The sequence below is a fragment of the Hemiscyllium ocellatum genome, chromosome 1 (genome assembly GCF_020745735.1).
Source record: "Hemiscyllium ocellatum isolate sHemOce1 chromosome 1, sHemOce1.pat.X.cur, whole genome shotgun sequence".
In the NCBI taxonomy this organism is placed as follows: Eukaryota; Metazoa; Chordata; class Chondrichthyes; order Orectolobiformes; family Hemiscylliidae; genus Hemiscyllium; species Hemiscyllium ocellatum.
The window spans coordinates 45,419,067-45,441,123 of NC_083401.1; the positions used below are offsets into that span (position 1 = coordinate 45,419,067).

Sequence of the window (22,057 nt, forward strand, 5' to 3'; positions counted from 1 at the left end):
CTGACCAATTCCATTATGACTACAAGTTCATGTCATAGGATCTGTAATGATGGGAGGAGGAGAAGATTATGGCAACATCAAGATGAGACTTTTTGCCCCATTAAACAAATGTTAATTGCTTTCAGAATTATGTATTGCTCTTTCTTTTAGTGATCCTTTAGTCTGTACTCTGAATAGCTAACTATCCAAATGTTGGAATGCAATAAGATCTCAATAAAGATTGTAGTGCATTTATTTAACATGGTATACAAGACCAGTAAGCTGCAGATGGAGATAGTTATATGGAAAAAATGATAGCAAAGGCCTGGCTTTAAAAAATGAAAGTAGGACTTGGTACTAAATAACCCTGGAGAAAAGAATAAAGAACAAAGAAAATTTACAGCCCAGGAAGAGGCCCTTTGGCCCTTCAAGCCTGAGCTGATTGGTGCCCAGCAATGAAGAAGAAAAAAAATAAATGAAAATGGGTTGGCAATATCGATTGAGGTGAATTCGACAGTACTGGAGAGAGAGGGTCTATCATTGTGTGGTCAAAGATAGTATAACTATTGAGATAGAGTGAAGAAGAAATGGAAGTAGTGCAACAGAATTGAGTTGAATACTGCAACAAGACTACCATCTACTTAGGAAGAATATAGAGTTAAGTTATCTTCGCGGAGCAGTTGGGAGAGAGCACATCCTGAGTAAGACAGAGAGAGTGTGTGTGTTTGAGACTTTGGAGCACAGTGAGAATTTGATGCAGAGGGAAAGAGGCGCTTTTTGCTGTTTTTTGTGTTCATAATTTTTAAGGACTACCTTTTATAGTACTGAAGAGCAGGGAATATGAGCCCCAGAGTAAGTGATAGTATTTGATATTAAGCATCTTCCAAAAAGTTTAATGTAAGGGTTAGTCATGTCTGGGAAGTTCAAATCCATGCTGTGCCCTTCTGCTCCAAGTGGGAAGCAGAGAACGTTTCCAGTGTCTGGGCCAGCACGTGTGCGGGAAGCTTCGCGAACTGCAGCTCCTGAAAGCCTAGGTTTTGGAACTGGAGTTGCAGTTGGGAACAGTGTTGCGGATACTGAGAGGTGGTCACACTGCAGGCAAGAAGGGAATGGGTGACCACCATGCACAATAAGAAGAGTAGGCCGGCAGTGTAGGAGTCTCCCGTGGCTATTCATTTGGATACTGTCAAGGGAATGGCCTATCAGGGGAAAGCAGCAACAATCAAATTTCTTTGCAGAATGGTTAGCTCTGCAGCACAGCGAAGGAGTAAGGTAAATTTTGCCATAGCCAAAGAGGGCTACAGGGCTGCTCTCTCATTAGAGAGATACGACTGATGTAGCTTAATCCAAAGGTGACCACACCTAAGGCCAGGGGAGAGACTGAGAAGGCAGGACCTTCATGGTGTCCTCAGATAGTATTGGATCTGAACTCATGGTGTGGATGTCACTCTGGCATTGCAAACCAACCATCCAGCCAACTGAGCTAACCAACCCCAAGGGAGGAATGAAAGGTATGGGAATGCGATAGTTATAGGGAATTCAATTTTAAGGGGTTTAAATGAGATTCTAGGATGGTATGTGGCCTCTCTGGCACTACGACCAAGAATGTCTGAGAACAGCTACCAGATGCCACGGAGTGAAACGATAAGCAGCCAGTGGTCTTAGTATACATTAATAGCCATGATAGAGGCATGAAAAAAAGGATAAGGTCTTAAAAGTAAACAATAGGGAGTTAGGAAGTAAGGTGAAAGGTAGGACCTCAAAAGGTAGTGATTTCAGGATTATGAGCGGTTGAAGAGATGGTGCAAAGAGAAATATTTCAGATTCCAGGGCATTGGGGCCAAAACAAACTGGATGGGTTACGGGCGGCACGGTGGCACAGTGGTTAGCACTGCTGCCTCACAGCACCAGAGACCCGGGTTCAATTCCCGACTCAGGCGACTGACTGTGTGGAGTTTGCACGTTCTCCCCGTGTCTGCGTGGGTTTCCTCCGGGTGCTCCGGTTTCCTCCCACAGTCACAAAGATGTGTGGGTCAGGTGAATTGGCCATGCTAAATTGCCCGTAGTGTTAGGTAAGGGGTAAATGTAGGGGTATGGGTGGGTTGCGCTTCGGCGGGTCGGTGTGGACTTGTTGGGCCGAAGGGCCTGTTTCCACACTGTAAGTAATCTAAAACCTGGGTAAGACCAGGACTGTTTTCTTAGGGTGAATATTTGCTAGAGTAATTGGAGAGGCTTTAAACTAGAATGGCAGCGGGATAGGAAACTATGCAAAAGAGTCAGAGAGTGTGTGTGTGTGTGTGTGTGTGTGTGTGTGTGTGTGTGTGTGTGTGTGTTCAAGGACAAGAATAAAACATAGAAAGGGGAAGAACAAAACATATAGGCAGAGAAAACATAGGCCAGAATATCAGGGTCACAGTGAAAACAATAATGGAAATGGGACGAGTTATGTTAAAAAGACATGTCTTAAGTGTTGTACGTTAATGTGGAGAGCACTGGCAATGAAGTGGGTAATGTAATCACACAAATAACTGAAAACAGGTATGATATAGTTAGGATTACAACAGACAGAGTTGGAGGGTGACCAGGTATGGAAAGTGAAGACCCAAGGGTATTCAGTACTTAAGAAGGACAGACAAAAAGGAAAAGCCTGTGTTGTTACATTTCGGTTAAACAGGCTGTTAATGCAACAGAGGAAGGGATACTAGCTCTGATTATGTGGAATCTGTATGAGGAGAGTTAAGAATCACCAAGGGACAAAAAACATTTGTGAGGGTTGTGTACAGAGCCCAAACTGTCAGGGTGTTGTTGGAAATGGCATTAAACAGGGGAAAAAAAATTGAAAAGAAACTTCTGTATTTATGGGTGATATTAATCTGAAATAGTACTAGACTCAACAGACATAAAAATTGGCCAGGAAAAAACAACAGACCTGAAGATCGATAGCAGTTTACAATTTAGCAAAGGAGGACAAAGGGATTGATTAAGAAAGAAACAATACAGTATGCAAGTAAACTTGCAGGGAACATAAAAATTGACCAAAAATTACAAAATGTACATGAAGAGACAAAGATCAGTGAAGACATATGCACAGTCGGTTCTAACGTGATAGTTCCATTCCTGGGCAACCCTGCGTTATAAGAAAATCATGTAACTGCAGCAACATTTAAAGTAATGAAACTGGAATCACATTATAACCAATACAGGGAGCAAAAGTTTGCATTCTACAAATAATAGTCTGAATTCTTCAACTGTGTTACAGTAAATTTGCGTTGAACAGTTTGGAGGGATATGGGCCAGGTGCTGGCAGGTGGGACTAGACTGGGTTAAGATATCTGGTCAGCATGGACAGATTGGACCGAAGGGTCTGTTTCCATGCTGTACATCTCTATGAACTAAATATTTTGACAGGATGTAAAGGGAGGAGTAGTCACTTAGCACCATTTATAATGGAACTGTTAGTATTATCTGGACAGGTACATGAATAGGAGGGATTTGGAGGGATGTGGGCCAAATGCTGGCAAATGGGACGAGATAAAATTGGGATGTCTGGTTGGAATGGATGACTTGGACCAAAGGGCCTGTTTCTATGCTGTATAGTTCTATGACTTTTTATTAAAAATGTACAGAAGAAAAAATCCAACAAACAGTTTAATCAGTACAAAAACTTTGAGAAAGTATAATCTGGGATAAAATAAACAAATAGTCATTTAGACATGTATGGATTAATTAAGGGCATTCAAAGTTGATTTATAAAGGCAAATTGTGTTTAACTTGACTGATTTTGTTTTGAAACAGATGGTTGCTTAGGTGATGTATACATGGACTTTCAAAAGGCACTGATAAAGGGTCATTCATTAGACTTGCCAGGAAAGTAGAAACCCATGGAATAAAAGAACAAAGGCAACATGTATACAAAGTTGGCTGAGTAAGTTGAAATAAGGGTTATGTACATTGCTTGTAGGACTGGAGGATGTCATATAGTCTGGTTTCCCATAGGTCAGTAGTGGGAATTCTGCATTCCTTGATATATACTAATGACCTAGATTTGATGCACAGAATAGAATAGTAAAAAAATTGCTGAGGACACAAAATTGTGAACTGTGATGAGGATAGTGACAGATTTTTAGAGAATATAATCAAACTTATGCAGAAGAAATGCAGAGAATTGTGAAGGGATGCATTTTGGTAAAATCAGTGAGCGAGACATTACAAAATATGGATAGTGTTAGAGAGGAAGTGAAGGGCCAGCGAGAGTTGGAGGAATATATGCAAAATGTGTTGAAAGTGGCAGGGTTGGTTAAAACAGTGGTAATAAAAGATATCTGGGATTCTTAGATTTTATAGATGGTGGCACAGATTGAAAAAGCAAGCTGGTTACAATGAATTAAAACAAAACACTAGCTTGGCCTCAACTGCAGCATTAGATTAGATTAGATTCTCTACACTGTGGAAACAGGTCCTTCAGCCCAACAAGCTGACTTGTAACCCACTCAGACCCATTTCCCTCTGACTAATGCACCTAGCACTATGGGCAATTTAGCATGACCAATTCACCTGACCTGCACATCTTTGAACTGTGAAGGAAACTAGAGCACCCAGAGGAAACCCACGCAAACATGGAGAAAATGTGCAAACTCCACACAGACAGTCACCCAAGGCTGGAATCGAACCTGGGACCTGGTGCTGTGAGGCAGCAGTGCTAACCGCTGAGCCACCGTGCCGCCTAAATCTCCAGTCCTAGCCACTGTACTGAGAAGGCAAGTGAGGTTTTAGAAAGGATGGTTCTAGATTTGACAAACTTTATCTATGAATAAAACTGGAAAAGCTAGGGCAACTCTGTGAGAAGGCAAATTGAGCTATTTGAAATCAGGAAGGACCATGACAGAATTGATAGCAAGAAACTTTTTCCCTAGATAGGTGAATTGAGAAGTCAAGGACACAAATTTCAGATGATTTGCAGAAGAAAGAATGGCCACATGAGTAAAAAGAATTTTTTAAAAATGCAATGAATAGTCAGAACCTGGAAAGTAATGCTCAAGAGGGCGATGATTGCAAATTTAATTGCAGCTTTCAAAAGTTCATTGGGTAAGTACCTGAAGAGAGAAAGTGCAGAGATTTGAGGAAAGCTTGGTTGAGTGGGACCAGCTTAATAAACTGGAGGGAGCTAGCGCAGACAATAAAGACTTTCCTCTACAATGTAACCACAACTGACAATACACAACCTTTTCCAGATAAACAGTAGAAAGGCTGAAGACAAAGCCCTTGACACAAATAGAATGGCTCAGCATCAATTAGAACCTCCATCTCCCTCTCTACTGCTTTAGGGTAGAGATAGATTTCATAGCTTCAGCATTTGACTCAAACTCAAGAAACCAGGTTTCTAACCTACATCCTTCACATCACAAAGAATATTTATTTCCACTGCTGCAACATTATTCACCTCAGGCCATCCACTACTGAAACCTCCACACTTGCTTGACCAAATGAAAGCTTGAAATCCCATAGAGCCTGCTACAAGACATGTCCAACCCTTCTACTGAAATCCGCAGAAGGAAAGGTGAGGCATGGGGACTTGGATTCAACCAGCAGTAGGTAAACAATGAAGTCCCTTGAGTACTTGGTTAATGCTACTCATGCCTATTTGGATTCTTCAGATTATGCATTAAGCCAGGAGGCACTCCGAGAAACAACACTGACTCAAAGCAGCTCACTAAGTAGCCACAGGAACTGGATATTCCAATCAGCAACAGAGTCAATGGAGTAACTGTAGCAGAAATCTGGTAATGCAGTGGGCTTCCTCCTCTACTGACCCTGACTCTTCTAAACATTCTTCTTGCTCCCATTCATGGACAGTGATCAGAAATGGAGACATCCTCACACCTCCATACATGATTCAGTACTGTTCAACTCAGACTATTAAAGCTGGTGCATAAGTCCAGGTTTCTGAATGTTTATGATAACATCATGATGCCTCAGTTTGATGAGAAAATGAAAAAAGACAGAATGAAACAATTTGATCTTGATACATAACATTTATTGCGAAATAGTTCTTCACTGCACCTGACTGCATGATCGTAAATCATACGGTTCAAAAGAACCCTACAAACAAGGACCAACCCAATTTCTATTCAGGTTGACATTGCTCTGAGTTGATCTAACTGCACAACAATGTAATGCACAAGGTTTTGAGATAAATGCAAGCAAAAAAGACCACTTGGTTGAATCTAACAGAAAAAGGAAATCCCAAAGACTTCCATGAGCATATCAATAGTAATAGCGTGACAAAAGAGGAGTAGTGCTAGTTAGGGACCAAAAATAGATTTTACACATGAAGATAGTAAGCAGGGCTAAGGTGTTAAAATGAAGCTTTGTTTCTATCTTAACCTCTGACACAGATGCTGCCCAGCCCTCAGTGAAAGAGAAGACAACTCATTCACTAGAAGAGTTTAAATTTGATAAAGAGGATGATGAGCTGTCATTACTTAGGTATCATGACCGGATGAGATGTATCCAAAGGATATTGAAAGAAGTGACAGCGAGAATGCAGAGGCACTGTCAGTAATCTTTCAACATTTCCTGCACTTGGGGGTGGTGCAGAGGATTGGAGAATTGCAAACTTCACAACTTCATTCAAAAAACATTGTAAAGATCGACCCAATAATTACAGACCATTCACATGAACTTCAATGGTGGGCAAACTTTGAAAAAGTTATTTAGGATAAAATTAATATCACATGAAAAAAATGCGTGGAACAGTCAATGTGGATTTGTTAAGGGAAAATCATGTCTAACTAACTTGCTGGAGTTCTTTTTATTGAAAAGGTAAACAAAGGCTTGATGAGGACAGGGTTGTTAATGTAACGTACATTGACTTCCAGAAGGCGATTAATAAGTGCCACACAATTTGTCAGGAAAGTTATAGGTCATGGAATAAAAGGGACAGTAGTTATGAGGACACAAAGTTGACCAAATGATTAGAACCACAGAATAATACTTCATGGGTACATTTTGAGCTGGAGGAAAGTTTGCAGTGGAGTTCCCCAGGGACATTTTCTTTTTCTGATATATATATATATATATATATATATATATATATATATATAAAAATGATTTGTATGTTGGAGTGCAGAAGACAAGTTCAAGGTATGCAGAGAATGCAAAACTTAGAAGAATTGTAAATGGTCAGGAGGACAGTGTACAACTTCAAGACAACATTGACAATTTGATGGAATGAGTGGATTGGTGGCAGATGATGTTCAATACAGACAAGTGTAAGATGTTACACCTCAGTACAAAGAACATAAGAAGACAGTGTAAAACACAAGTACTATTCTAGAGGATGTGCAGGAGCAAAGACACCAGGGTGTGCATACAAAAGTAATTAAAAGGTGGCATGATTGGTAGACAGAGCTATTCAAAACGCATAGGCTTCATTAATTGGGACACAGAGTACAAGAGCAGGGGAGTCACGATGAAATGATATAGAACACCAGTCTTGGCATCACAGTTTAGACAGATGTCAATGTATTGCACAGAGTCCAGAAGAGGTTTACAAGGATAGTGCCAGAGATAACGATTATAATGATGGATTGGTGAAGCTGCTCTCCCTGACGTAAAGACAACCGAGGGGAGGTTTGATAGAGGTTTTTGAAAGACCTCCATAAGACGTCTGGACAGAGTAGATGTGGAGAAATGGTTCCGGGCTCATAAAAAGATTGATAACCAGAGGGCATAGTTTAAATTTGATCTGCAAAATAAGTAAATGCAAGTTGAGGAAAAATAAATCTTGCTCATGCAGCAAGCAGTTTGGATTTGGCATACACTGCCTGGAAGTGTAATGGAAACAAGTTCAATTTCAGGGACTAAAAAGGGCATTGGATGAGCATTTAAATAGATGTGATGGGTCAAGTGAAACTCTTTTCCATTCTACTGGTTCTCTGATTTTTTTTCACTCATATGGCCAAACTTAAAAGCCTACACACTCCAGCTTCCAACTGATTCTCAAATGACTGAAGTTTTTGTTGCCATGATTTGACCTGGAACCATACTCCACATATTGAGTACTCTACTGCAAGGAATTTAGTTTATTTAAAATTCACCTTTCATTAATTTGAAACTGTGCTCCACTCCTTTATTTTCTTTAAGTAGTTGGTTCTACATCACATTTACATTTGGGATAGTTAGCTCAGTCGGTCGAAATGCAGAGCATTGCCAACAGTATGGTTTAACTCCAACATATCCTGAGGTTCATGTGAAGGTCTCACCTTCTCAACCTCTTCCCTTGGCTGAACCATGCTGACCCTCAGCTTGCACCACCACCCATCATCTCTCTACAATAAGAAGGCAGCTCTATGGTTCGGTAAGAAAATGGCAAGTGTTGTTGGGCAGGATTTTCGCAGAGTCAGTCAGACTCCACAAATCATTAAAAATAGGAGTCCTTAAGCAGAACTTAACTGCATACTTTTTTAAATAGCACATTATTTCTTGGAATGTGAACACTGATGGCAAAATCAAGATTTGTGGTTCATCCCTAATTGCCACAATTCAGAGGCTTACTAGGCTAATTCAGGTACATTTAAGGGTCAATCACACTGTCGGTATGGAGTCACATGTAACCCAGAGCAGTTAGGAACAGAGGATTTTGTTCCCGAAAGCACAGATCTGAGCCAAATTATTCTTTTTTCATAGTGATGATTCAACATTACTGAGCCCAGTCTTCAATTAAAAAAATATTATTGACTGGATTCAAAGTCCACTAGCTGTCATAGTGGGATCTGACACCAGGCCCCTAAACCACTGGCTCAATGTCTGCTTTATGGACACACAAAGGAAATATTAGTCTCACTTTACCAGAAACATTCAGATTTCTGGCGCATCACATTTTTCTTGGGGGCAGGGTGCAGTTCAACATCCTCAAAGTGCAAAGTGGGAGTCATGAGTTTATGCAGAAGGTAAGTTTGTGTAGGGTAGAGAATCTATATTTGAGAGGCCTTTAAAAGTGAAAAATGTACACAGATGGCAGCTATAAGGAAGAGTAAAAACAATCAGACACCCAATGCTGGCCTGTATTGACTGGCCATCTGCTTTAGCAAAGGGAAAAAAAACAAAATACTGATGGCATCTATTCCTGTAATTTCAATTGACTTCATTGTTGACATTCCCCAAAGTCTATTATAAATGTTTAGCTGAGTTCATAACGTCCAAACTCATGTATTGCAGTAGGTGTGGGGGTTTCGCTGAGTTCACATTTTGACAGTTAAGTGAAGCGAGTAAAAAGAATTGCCATCTTTGATGAGTTTAGCGAAAGGAATCTTGTTTGTTTGCAACAAATTGATGACTTCTGGAAAGTTAAGATGTTAAATGGGTATTGAGAGTGAAAGCTCTGAAGTTGTGGATTTGTTCACCGGGCTGGTGAGTTTTCTGCAAATGTTTCATTGCTTTGCTAGGAAACATCATCAGTGTGTCTTTGATAAGGTGTTGGTGTTCTGTCCCACCTGTTACTTATACATCCCTGTTTGTTGGTACTTCCGGTTCTGTATTGGAGTGGTTTTTATACAGGATCCAGTTCAATATGCCTACTGATTGAGTTACGGTTGGAGTGCCAGGCTTCAAGGAATTCTCTGGTATATCTCTTTTTCACCTGTACTAGGATGGTTACATCATCCCAACTGAATTTGTACCCTACGTCGACTGTGTGGTTGGAAATGAGTGTGTACTGGTCATGTCTGGCAGCAGCGAGCTGATGTTCGTGCACTCGTATGATCAGTTTTCTTCCTGTTTGCCTTATATAGTCTTTTTCACAGTCCTTGCACGGTATCTTGGAGATAACATTCTTCCAGTTGGATGAGTGTGTTGGGTCTTTAACCTTTTGTGAGGAGTTGGTGGAAAGTGTTTACTGGTTTACCAGGCCACTAAGATTCCCAGGGATCTGACTAGTCAGGTGGTTATCTTTGATATATGGTATGGGTCGCAACTGTGTCTGGTCTTGTAGTGTTTTCTTCTTTCGGTTTGTCCCGTAAGAACCAAAGGATAGTGTAAAAACACTACATAGGACAAACACCAAGAAAACTGACCATATGAGTGCAGGAGCATCAGCTCGCCACTGACTGACAGATATGACCAGTATGCTTCATTTCCAACCACAATAAAGGACACAAATTCAACTGGGATGATGTAACCATCTTAGCACACGTGAAACAGAGACACGCCAGAGAATTCCTTGAAGCCTGGCACTTTAACTGGAACTCAATCAATAGACACATTGAACTGGATCCTGTGGACAAATCATTCAGATACAGAACTGGAAGCACCAATAAACAGAGATGGACAAATATCAGGTAGGTCAAAGCACTTACATCTTATTAAAGATGCACGGATGATGTTACCTAACGAGGCATCAAAACGTTTGCAGGAAAACACACAGCTCAGCAAACAAATCCACTACTTTATCCACAACTCGAGCCTACAAATCTTCTCAAGAACTCGAAAATGAAAGCTCTATTGTGATTTTTAAAGTTGGTTTTTCATCTCCACATAACTCCTGAATTCTGCTCTTTGTGATCACTGGATAATTTACCATGTAGGTGCCATAAGGATATGGGAGAATGGGGAGAACATGCAGGTTACAGAGGACATGGAGGTAACACAGGAGGGAATGAAGACTGAGGAATGAAGAATGAAGACCTTAATATAGCTGGACCAGAGATTCAGATGATCAAGGTGGTCTTATTAGCCACCTCGACACTTGCATGCCCCCAATGCCGCTTCTGATGGAGCGAATGATGGGCCCAACTCAATAGCACCCATGATCTCCTCAGAGCAAAAAACATTTGTGGGGATTATGCCAATGGAGGTGTGCCACACAGATTTGCCCATTCAAACTTCCTGTCTCGTTGTCAAAAATCCAACCCATGGTTTACCTGGTTGCTGTATTACTGAATGCACTTTCTTCTGCCCTAAAAATTGTTCTCACATTGAACCAAAATAACATAATAACTTAAATATTGGTGGACCCGCCTATTGGTTTGTCAATCTAGTTCAGCATTCAGTTGGTTTTGCCAATTATAATTTCACAGTGATGACATATTTATTGTCAAATTTATGAACAATCACCCTTTAAATCTACCCATTAATAAATTAACAGTGCACATCTGGTCACATTTTGTTCCAACGTGCAGCAACTTACACCTGTATCCATTTTCCCCATTCATGGGTTTTATATTGCTGTGCATCCCAGCTATTTGTTTTCTGGACAGAACTTATCTTCCTTAGTTTTGCTTCATTGCAAATATGACATCAAGTTTAAATTGTTGATGCAATCAGTAATAATAAAGCTTTCAGTACCAATCCTCCATGCTATTCCACTCATTCTGTTTACAAGTTCGATATTATTCTAGTATCAACAATTGATTACATTTTTTATGTTTTATTTATTCCTAGGTTTCATCTCAAATTCTAATTGCTTTGAGCTTATTTAGCAGCTTTTAATATAGAATTAACCTTCTAACCTCTGTTGAGGATAATAAAACTATGTTGCTATCACAGAATGCATCTTTTAAAGTGAAAATATATTGAGATGTTAGCAAACCATAAAATCTGATCCCGATACAGATTTCTCATACAGTCTCAAGCTGTGCAATCCCAGTCATCCTCAGAACTTGGCTGCTTTCTGAGCCAAGGCTGTGCCTTGTAAAGTCAGTGTTTCTTCATATCTATTGGGTGAAGACTAACATCTGAGATTGGCTACTTCATGAGGCAACAAGATGGATCATCTATCTGGCACATTGGGCGAAGGTAGTTGGAAATCTTTCTACCTCTCCCATCATCGAGATTATACATAAAAACGTATGGCACAGTAACAGACTCTTCGGTCAACTATGTTCATGCCAACCATGATGTCATTCTAAAACCTAATCCTATCTGTCTTGCACATGATCCATATCCTGCTATTTTGGGCCTGTTCATTTGTCTGTCCAAATGCTTTTTCAACATTGGTATGGTTTCTGCTTCTACCACCTCCCCTAGCAGCATGCTCCAGGCACCTACTATCCACTGCATTAAAAAAGTTGCCTTGACATCTCTTTAAACTTTCCCCTCTCAGCTTAAAAACTTATACCCTCTCATATTTGGCATTTCTACCCTTGGAAAAATATTCCAAATATCCACCCTCCACATTCCCCTCAATTTTATACAATTCTCTCAGATCACCTTTCACCCTCTGACGTTCTAATGAAAACAATTTAAGCTGGTCTAACCTCTCCTTATAGTTAATTCACTTCAATCCAGGCAACATCCTGGCTAACCCCTTTTGCACTCTCTCCAAAGTCGCCACATCTTTCCAATAGTGTGGCGAGCAGAAGTACACACAACACTCTGAATGTAGCCTAACTAAGTTCTGTACAAGTTCTATACAGCTGCAACATATCTTGCCAACTTTTTTATTCAATGTCCCAACAGATGAAAGGAAGTATACTGTATACTTTCTTTACCACCTTATCCACTTGTGTGGTCACTTTCAAGGAGTTACAAGCTTGCACCCCAAGATCCCTCGGCATATCAATGCTCTGAAGGGTCCTGCTATCTACTATATACCTTTCTCTGGCATTTGACCACCCAAGATGCATCAATTTATACTTGTACAGATGAAACTCCATCTGCCATTTCTTCGTGCAACTTTCCAACTGATCTATATCCTGCTGTAGCCTTTGATACATTTCCTCACTATCCACAACTCCGCAAAAGGACCATCTGCATTTCTATCCAATTAATTTATATATATTATAAACAACAGAAGTCCCAGCAATGATCCTTGCAGAACACCATTGGTCACAGACCTCCAGTCACAAAACAACTACCCTCTCTGTTTTCTCTGACCAAGCCAATTTTGTATCCAACTTACCAACTCACCATGGATCCCAATGACTTAATCTTCTAGACCAGCCTACCATGAGGAATCTTCTCAAATGCTTCCGTAAAGTTCATGTAACATCCACGGCCCTACCCTCACTGATTACCTACATAACTTCCTCAAAATTATGATCATTGGCATTATGATCAGTATTCCCAAAATGCTCCCCCACTGAAACTTAGATCACCTAGCCAGGCTCATTCCCTAGCAGAAGGTCTAATAAGGCCCCTTCCCTAGTTGAACTATCTGTTTCAAGAAACCTTCCTGGATGCAGCTAATAAATTCTGCTCCATCCAAACCCCTGGCACAAAGGGACTCCCAGTCAATACTGAAGAAGTTAAGATCACCCACTGCAACACTCCTGTTGTTTTTAAATCTTTCCTCAATCTTCTGCTAGCTATTGGGAGACTTACAGTATAGCCTTAATCAAATTAATTACACCTTTCTTATTCCTGAGTTATACCCACACAACCTCGCATTTGTGACATTCTCCTTAATGAGTAATACGTCACCCCACGTTTTTTTACATCTCTCTCTATTTAAACCCTGGATTGTCAATCCTCCCCTTCTCCTAACCAAATTTCTGCAATCCTTACAACATCCTAGTCCCATGAACTAATCCAGGCTGTAAGCTCACCTGCCTTACCTGTTACACTCCTTGCATAGAAATAAATACATTTCAGATCGGCCGATCCACAACGTTGATTAACTTGGCCCTGCCTGACCTTCCTATTAAACTTATCGTCTACATTCTCCTCAATCACTTCACGTGTTGACTTACTGCTCTGGTTCCCACGCCCCTTCCACACTAGTTTAAACCTTCCCAAGTGGTACTAGTAAACCTCCCTGCAAGGATATTGCTGCCTCTTCAGTTCAGGCACAACCCATCCTGCCTGTACATAGTCCGTCCTGCTTGTACAGGTACCTCCTGCCCTGGCAGAGATCACAATGATTCAGATATCTGAAATCCTCCCCTTAAATCAGCTCTTGAGACATATATTCAACTGTACTACCTTCTTATTTCTGGCCTCACTAACATGTGACACCAAGAGTAATCTTGAGATTACAGCGCTAGAGACCATGCATTTCAGCTTCCTACCTAACTCCATCAACTCTCTTTGAGTAGACCTAATCCTCAATCCTCTTCCTGTCTGTGTTGTTAGTATGAATATGGACCACTCTGGCTGCTCACCCTCCCCTTTCAGAATATTTTGCACATGCTCAGAGACACTTTGACCTGACACCAGGGAGACAACATACCATCCTGAACTGTCACTTGTGGCCACTAAAACACCTATCTGTACCCCTAACAATGGAATGTCCTATCTCTCACACTCACTTATACTTTGACCCCCCCTGCTGAGACAATGATGGTGGAATTGATCTGGATGTTGCTTTCTCCTGAGAGGCCGTCACCTCCAACAGTGTCCAAAATGGTATACTTTTTTGAGAAGGGAAGAGTCAAAGGGAACTCCTGTACTTCCTGCCCCTCCTGACAGTCACCCATCTATCTGGCTGAACCTTTAGTGTGGCAGATTCCTGAAACTCCTATTTATAAAGCTTTCTGTCTCCTATGTGCTCCTCAATGAGTCCAACTACCACTCAAACTGATCCATGTGATCTGAGAAGAGCAGCAGTGGACACACTTTGTGCAAACAGTTGTCAGGAACGTCTGATTTCTCCTTGATCTCCCACATCTTATAGGAAGAGCATACCTGTTGGGGTTGCTTTCTCCCAATTGTTGATTAATTGTCCTCCAGCATTCATTTCACTATCAACCTCGGAATCAGATGAGATGAAATAAAATTCTGATAGTTTCATGGTCACCATCATTGAGTATTAATTCCAACTTTATTCAAATGACTTAATTTACATTTCCTCAAAATGTTGTAGTGGAATAGTGGAATGTAAACTCTTTTGTCCAGAGTGTTACTCCAAGTCTGTGGAGTATTTGTCCAATATATAACAACCAGGCTACTTTCACCTGTCAATACTTCAAACTTGGCTCACAGACTAAGAGTTGTTCACTTAGCATGTGAACTGAGGTAGGCATGGAACTACAACCAATTATGAGGTATAAACTTGTACAGAAGAAACAAAATCTCTCCTGGTTTTCTATTTCTCCCTAGATCCATTAGACAAGAAGGTGAAATGGTGCAACTTTCTACATATCCACTCAAAGGTAAAAAAAAATTTGCATTGCTGCCCAGTGCCTATCTTGTGAGGCTATTTCTGACTTTCTAAGGATAAGTCCACATGTTTAGGTTATAGTCATTGAGTCATAAAGTCATAAAGCATGGAAACAGATCCTTCAGTCCAACTAGCCCATGTTGACCATGTTTCCAAACTAAACTAAATTTGCCTGCATTTGGCCTATATCGTTCCAAGCTTTACCAGTATTTGTAGTTATCCAAATGTCTTAAATGTTCTAACATTACCTGCATTCACCACTTCATCTGGCAGTTCATTCCACATAAGAAAAAATTGTCTACTGTCTATTTTATAAACCCCTATAAAGTCACCACTTATATGCTACAGTTAAAAAAGTCCCAGCCTCAAACCTTCCATTTCCAACAATCTGGTAAAACTTTTCTGAACCATTTCCAACTTAATAATATCCTTCCTATAGCAGGGTGACCAGAGCTGCACACAGTATTCCAGAAGAGGCCTCACTAATATCCGATACAACCTTAACATGACATCCTGACGCCTATACTTGAAGGTCTGAGCAATAAAAGCAAGCATGCTAAAAAGCCTTCTTAACTACCTGTGACATAATTTCAAAGAATTATGTACCCAAACCCCTCGGTCTTTCTGTTCTACAACACTGCCCAGTTGCCTACCATTCTTGAGAAATGATGCAATATATTAGCATAGAGGCGCACAAAAAAATGAAGCAAGTTGACAAATTTTGCCTTACTCAATTTCTCTCACTGCCCTTACTGAGATGAAGTTTCAGAAATTTCAGACAGTGCACGTTGCTCATTGCAATAATTAAATCAGACTTGGCTGATTCCATGCACTGTAGCGATAATGGAAATGCAGCGGCAGCTAAAGAAAAAAAATGCACGCTTACTGCAGAACTAGAATAGGTTAGATTCGTGACAGACAAAAGCTGTAGCCTGCATATATTACACAGATTTATATTTTAAAAAAGGATGAGCATCTGTTCACGGGTGCAATACGTTTTCAGCCATCTGTTATTCAATGTTATGTGACATTCCCTATATAGCATGCACCTCACCATAAAAAACAAAATAACCAACTCATTAGGACTATGTACGTATGAGGAAGTCATTGTATGTATTATGATACTGCTGCTGCATAATTGAAATGCAGGTCAATGGTTAAATTCAAATACAGGAATTAGATTTATTTTCATGCATGTTGCGCAATGGAGATACCCTGTCAATGAAAAATGAGTCTTCCGATAACTAGCCAGCTGACTACACAAATTTTCCTTGAGGCAAACTGTAGAAGAGTGTTGCACAGTGTATCGACTTACCCACAACAACAAGGAAATCATTATTTTAAGTACCACAGTTTGAGAATCTTCACACCACACTAACTTTATGTACAAATATGTTTATATTTAATATAATCCCATTTTATTATGAAATACTTGCAATGCATGGCACTGCCTGTTATTCTTGCTTCTCTTTAATATTTCTAAGACTTTTAGTTACACTTGAAAGTCACAAGAGTTTATCATAAATCCTAGCCAAGTTAATGCAGTCTCTGATAGTCAACATTCCTGAGTTTTCAAGAAGAAATGCAGAATGTTAAGATTTTCTTCTCATCAGTTAAAGTTTGAATCCTTTTGTGAATTTAACCCAACATTTGTTTTGGTATCGATTGTTCTTGCTGTGTGAAACCTAAGGGGAAGACAATCTTCTCACTAGCACTCCTCCTGGATTTGTTTTGGGTGCTATAATTCAAGTTTCAGAAAGAGCGGTGAACAAAATTATTAAAAATCACTTAAACCAAGGAAAAGCTGGAATACTACATAATGAAAGACTTCCAAGATTTTGACAGGATCCTAAACAAAAAAGAAAGAGACAATAACAAACAAGCAAAAAAAATTAAAAATTACTTTTCCTCAGTTGATGTTGAGATTAAACCAAATCATTTTACTCAGAACAAAGAATGAAAGGCAAAATAATATTAATTTTCAAGAATACATATTTCTCAAGTTTTCTTCCTCCGGCATCATGTAAAGTCAGGTTGGGGTGCAAAATATGGAACGTTTTATGCTGACTATACAAGCCCTCCATTCAAGGTTTAAGTTAGTATAGTAAGTGGTAGAGAGAAGCAACATTAATTTATTTAACCATTACTTAATTATGACACAGAAATGGCAGGTCAAGAGAAGTGTTGTAGCTGCAGAGTGCTGGAGCTGGATACCAGTGTGCTCCACGGCAAGCACATTAGTAGCAAGTGTTTGAGTTTAAGTTGTTCAAGTTTCAGAGTTTGTGACCTGGAGGTTGAATTGCAGACACTGCAATACATTAGGGAAGGAGGTGGTCACAATATTTGGGATGGTGTTTTCTGATTTGATAACTGGTCAGGGTAAAAGCATGTGACTGTGAGTAAGAATGCAGGAGGTTCAGCCTTTGCAATTGCCCAACAGGTTTGAGTTCTTCCAACTTGTTTGGATGTGAATGATGGCTTCGGGCTAGATGGGTTAACTGACCCTGTCACCATAGCACAAGAAACCATTCAGTGGAGGAAGTAAAAAGCAATGTAGTGATGGTAGAAGACAGTGCAGTGAGGGGGATTGACAATATTGTTGCAAAGAGCAAGAGAAAGTGCAGAAGGCTGCACTGCATGCCAGGAGTCTGCACTGCATGCCAGGAGTCTGGATTTGGGACATGTGCTCAAGTGTGGAGAGGTGGGCGAGGTGGATCCAGCCATTGTGATCCATATATGTACCGACAGCACTGTTAGGACAACAAAAGAGGTTCTGTGTAGTCAGCAAAGAGGTAGACATCAAAAGCCAAACATAAAAAATAAAGTATTTGAGACATTTGAAAGTTGAAAAAGAGTAATTAAGGATAGAGAAATGAAAAACAAAGAAATTTTGCAAGGATGTACAGCACACAATTAGGAAGGAAAATTGGAATTTATTGGAAGTACAACAAAAAGGAAATCTCATTACAATTTTATAGTGCTTTAGAGATACCACAATTCTGGATTTTACAGAACATTGTGTTTGCCTTATCTTGCCCCCTCCATCATGAAGTCAGAAGTAGAGTTGTTCACTGATAATTGCACAAGATTCAGTGTCATTAATGGCTCTTCAGAAACCAAAACAGTCCACAGCAAGACGTGAGCAACATTTAGGCTTGAGTTGGTAATTGACAAGTGACATTCGTAAGTTCCAACAAGAGAGCATTTGATCATCAGCCTTTGAGATTTAATGGCATTACCACCAATGGGCAGCACAATGACCCAGTGGTTACTCCTGCTGTCTCACCGCACTAGAGACCTGGGTATGATTCCAGCCTTGAGTGAGGAGTTTGCATGTTCTCCCAGTGTCTGCATGGGTTTCCAAAGGGTGCTCTGGTTTTCCTCACAGTCCAGAGACAGGCAAGTTAGGTGGATTGGCCATCCTAAATAGCCCATAGCGTCAAGAGGTGTGCAAGTTAGGGGGCAAGGTTACAGGGATTGGTTGGGGACTGGGTTTTGGTGGGATGGTCTTTGAAGGATCAATGCAGACTCAAATGGGACAAATGTTCTCTTTCTACACGGTTGCACAGAACCCTCAACTATAAACATCTTGGTGGATATCCAATTATCAAGAACTAAACTGAGACCAGCCTCATAAATACTGTGACTGACAGAGCAGGTCAAAGGCAAGGAATCCTTCAGCCAGTAATTGATCTCCTGACTCCCCAATTCCTGCTTACCATCTACAAGGCACAAGTCAGGTATGTGACTCCCATTGGTCTGGATGGGTGTAGCTCCAACAACATTCAGGAAAAGCTTGACATTATCCAGGACAAAGCACTTTGCTTAACTAGCACCCAACCCATTCCCTGTAACATTCACTCTTCTCCACCAACACAAAGTGGCAGCAGTGTGTACCATTTGACAGATGCTAAATCACTTAGACACCTTCCAACAGCAATTTTACAACCCACAGCCTCTATCATCTAGAAGGACAATATCAATGTCAGCAGATGCAAGAGTACACCAGCACCTGTGAGTTTACCTCTAAGCCACTTACCATCCTGACGTGGAAATATATTGTCATTCCTTTATTAACGTTGGGTCAAAATTCTGGAAATCCCTTCTTTACAGCTCAGTGGGTGTTCATATATCACAACAACAGCAGCAGTTCAAGAAGGCATCTCACCAGCACCTTCTACGGGTCAACTAAGGATGGGCAAAATATTTGCTCAGCCAGTGAACAAATTAAAAATAAACTGGAGATGTTGCGAATGATTAGCAGCATTATAGTCTTAGGATCACATAGTTTTAACATTGGTCACTGCCGTAACTACTCCAAGTTCTCCTAAGAAGAGCAATTTAGAGGCTGGACAATTCCAGGATATTGTCAAGGTCTGGCTGATAGGCGCCAAAAAAGAGCTTGAGGGATTAGATTAGACTTACAGTGTGGAAACAGGCCCTTCGGCCCAACAAGCCCACACCGACCCGCAACCCACCCATACCCCTACATTTACCCCTTACCTAACACTACGGGCAATTTAGCTTGACCAATTCACCTGACCCGCACATCTTTGTGACTGTGGGAGGAAACTGGAGCACCCGGAGGAAACCCACGCAGACACGGGGAGAACGTGCAAACTCCACACAGTCAGTCGCCTGAGTCGGGAATTGAACCCGGGTCTACAGGCGCTGTGAGGCAGCAGTGCTAACCACTGTGCCACCGTGCCGCCCAGCCTGGATCTTTGGCCTGGAACTGAGAGCGCACCTTGGTATGGTTAAATGACGATTTGATGTTGTTGATAGTGAATACCTTCTGTGGACACAAGAGTCAATCAAAGGATACCTTCCTCCTTGCCTGAAACTAGCCACCATTAAAACCAGCCAGCAAAATCTGCTGGCCCAAACACCCATTAGTTTCTACACGGATGGGTAAAATACAGCTGTTAGTGACAGGAAGCTCTATAGTGGCCTTTCATTGGTCACTTAAGGGCCTTCAATAGGCCTTAGGACTGCCTATCTGATGCCCTACAAAATTGGAGAGAGGTCTGCTTTACTTTACAACAGTGACACCACCTCCTGAACACACATTGTGCCCCAACAGCCTTTTCTCTCTGACCCCTCCCACCTTCAAACATGCTGGCCAGAAATCATAAAATCCAGTGCCTTGAGCACTGAGTACAGCTTTGGTCTCTTTATTTAAGGAAGGACTTATACACATTGCCAGTAGTATGAAGCAGGCTCACTAGGTTGGTCCTGCGCTGAGAGGCCTGTCCTATGAGGAGAAACATTACCTGAGAAGCACTTTGGGTGGAGGGATGGATAGTATTGAAGCAGCAGGGAGGCTGCAAAAGGAATTAGACAGGTTGGGAGAGTTGGCAAAGAACTGGAAGATGGAATACAATGTGGGAAAGTGGAGGTCGCACACTTTAGTAGGAAGAATAGATGCATATACTATTTTCTAAATGGGGAGTTGATTCAAAAATCTGAAGTGCAAAGGGCCTTGGGAGTTCTAGTTGAGGATTCTCTTAAGGTAGGTTGAGTCGCTAGTTAGAAAGGGAAATGCAGCATTTATTTCAACAGGAATTGAATGTAAAAGCAGGGATGTACTTCTGCAGCATTGTAAGACTCTAGTCAGACCAGGAATGAAAGACTTAACATATGAGGAACGTTTGAGGTCTCTGAGTCGATACTCGATGGAGTTTAGAAGGATGGGGGGGGGGGGGGGGGGATCTAATTGAAATTTACAGAACATTGAACAGCCTGGACAGAGTGGATGTTGGATGATGTTTCCATTAGCAGGAGAGACTAGGACCCCAGGGCACAGTCTTTGAGTAAAAGGAAGACCCTTTACAATGGAGATGAGGAGAAACTTTGTCAGCCAGAGAGTGGAGAATCTGTGGAATTCCTTGCCATAGAAGGTGGAGGAGGCCAGTTCATTGAGTATATTTAAGACCGAGACAGGTAAGTCCTTGATTGTGATGGGGATCAAAGGTTATGGGGAGAAAGCAGGAGAATGAGGTTGAGACACTTGGTAGACATGATTGAATGATGGAGCAGACCTGATGGGCCGTTTGACCTAATTTCTGCTCTTAAGTCTTATGTTCTTCGACTGGTTGGAGTTAGAAAATGGAGGAGAAATTAAGAGAATTAAGTTTGTAAATCCAGTGGAAACTCGATTATCCGAACGAGAGGGGCAGGCACTATTCCATTCGGATAATCAATTATTAGAAAAATTGATTAAATGCCTTTCCTCTGCGGCTCGGAATTTTAAAGTCTGCTCTCCGTTCAGGAGACTAGCAGCACGCAGCGCGTGAGCCTCCGCCCCCAACACCGCTCTCCCCATCCAGCACCGACCCTAACCCGGTCCAAACAAGACCCCACACCCAACCCAGTCAACCCTGTTCCCCAACCCGGTCCGACTCCGCCCTGCACCCCAGAACAAAGTGCGCAAGCCCCTGCCCCGAACACAGCCCGCTGCCAAACCTCCACATCCCTCTCCCCACCCCCCCCCCCCCCCCACCACCACCACCACCAACTCCAGGGCAACCAGACTGTAAACCAACAACTGCTGTTGCTGCAGCTGCTTTTGCGGGATAAGTCTCCAATTAGCGCACAGACACAACTTTTTACTGTAAAGTTTTGACAGGTTCCATGTTTGCCCTGCACAGGACAATGTTGGAGAGATTATTCCTGGGAAGCAGTGGGGGTTGATGGTGGTGGTGGGGAGGGTGGGGGGGTTAGAGTACACCCCTCTGTAGGACTTCAGGGAAAGTGTGGGGAGAGAGAGAGAGAAAGGGCAGGAGGTCAGTCAATCACTGTAACAAAAGACACAATCACTGTTGGAAACACGTCTTTGATGTAATGTTTCTACTGGGACCTTTGGATAATCCGATTTTCAGATAATTGGTATTTGGATAATTGAGGCTCTCCCCTATATTTGGAAATCTCTATCCAAAGGGGTTATGGATGCATTGCTTTTGAAAATATTTACAGGTTATG

At 41.3% G+C, this 22,057-nt stretch overlaps 1 protein-coding gene across 8 annotated transcripts in view; it reads right to left on the reverse strand.

The window, feature by feature from the left end:
- The window catches only part of tcf4 (transcription factor 4), a 606,468-nt gene that overhangs the window by 228,688 nt on the left and 355,723 nt on the right, over positions 1-22,057 (reverse strand). The gene's annotated exons all lie outside the window — the stretch shown is intronic.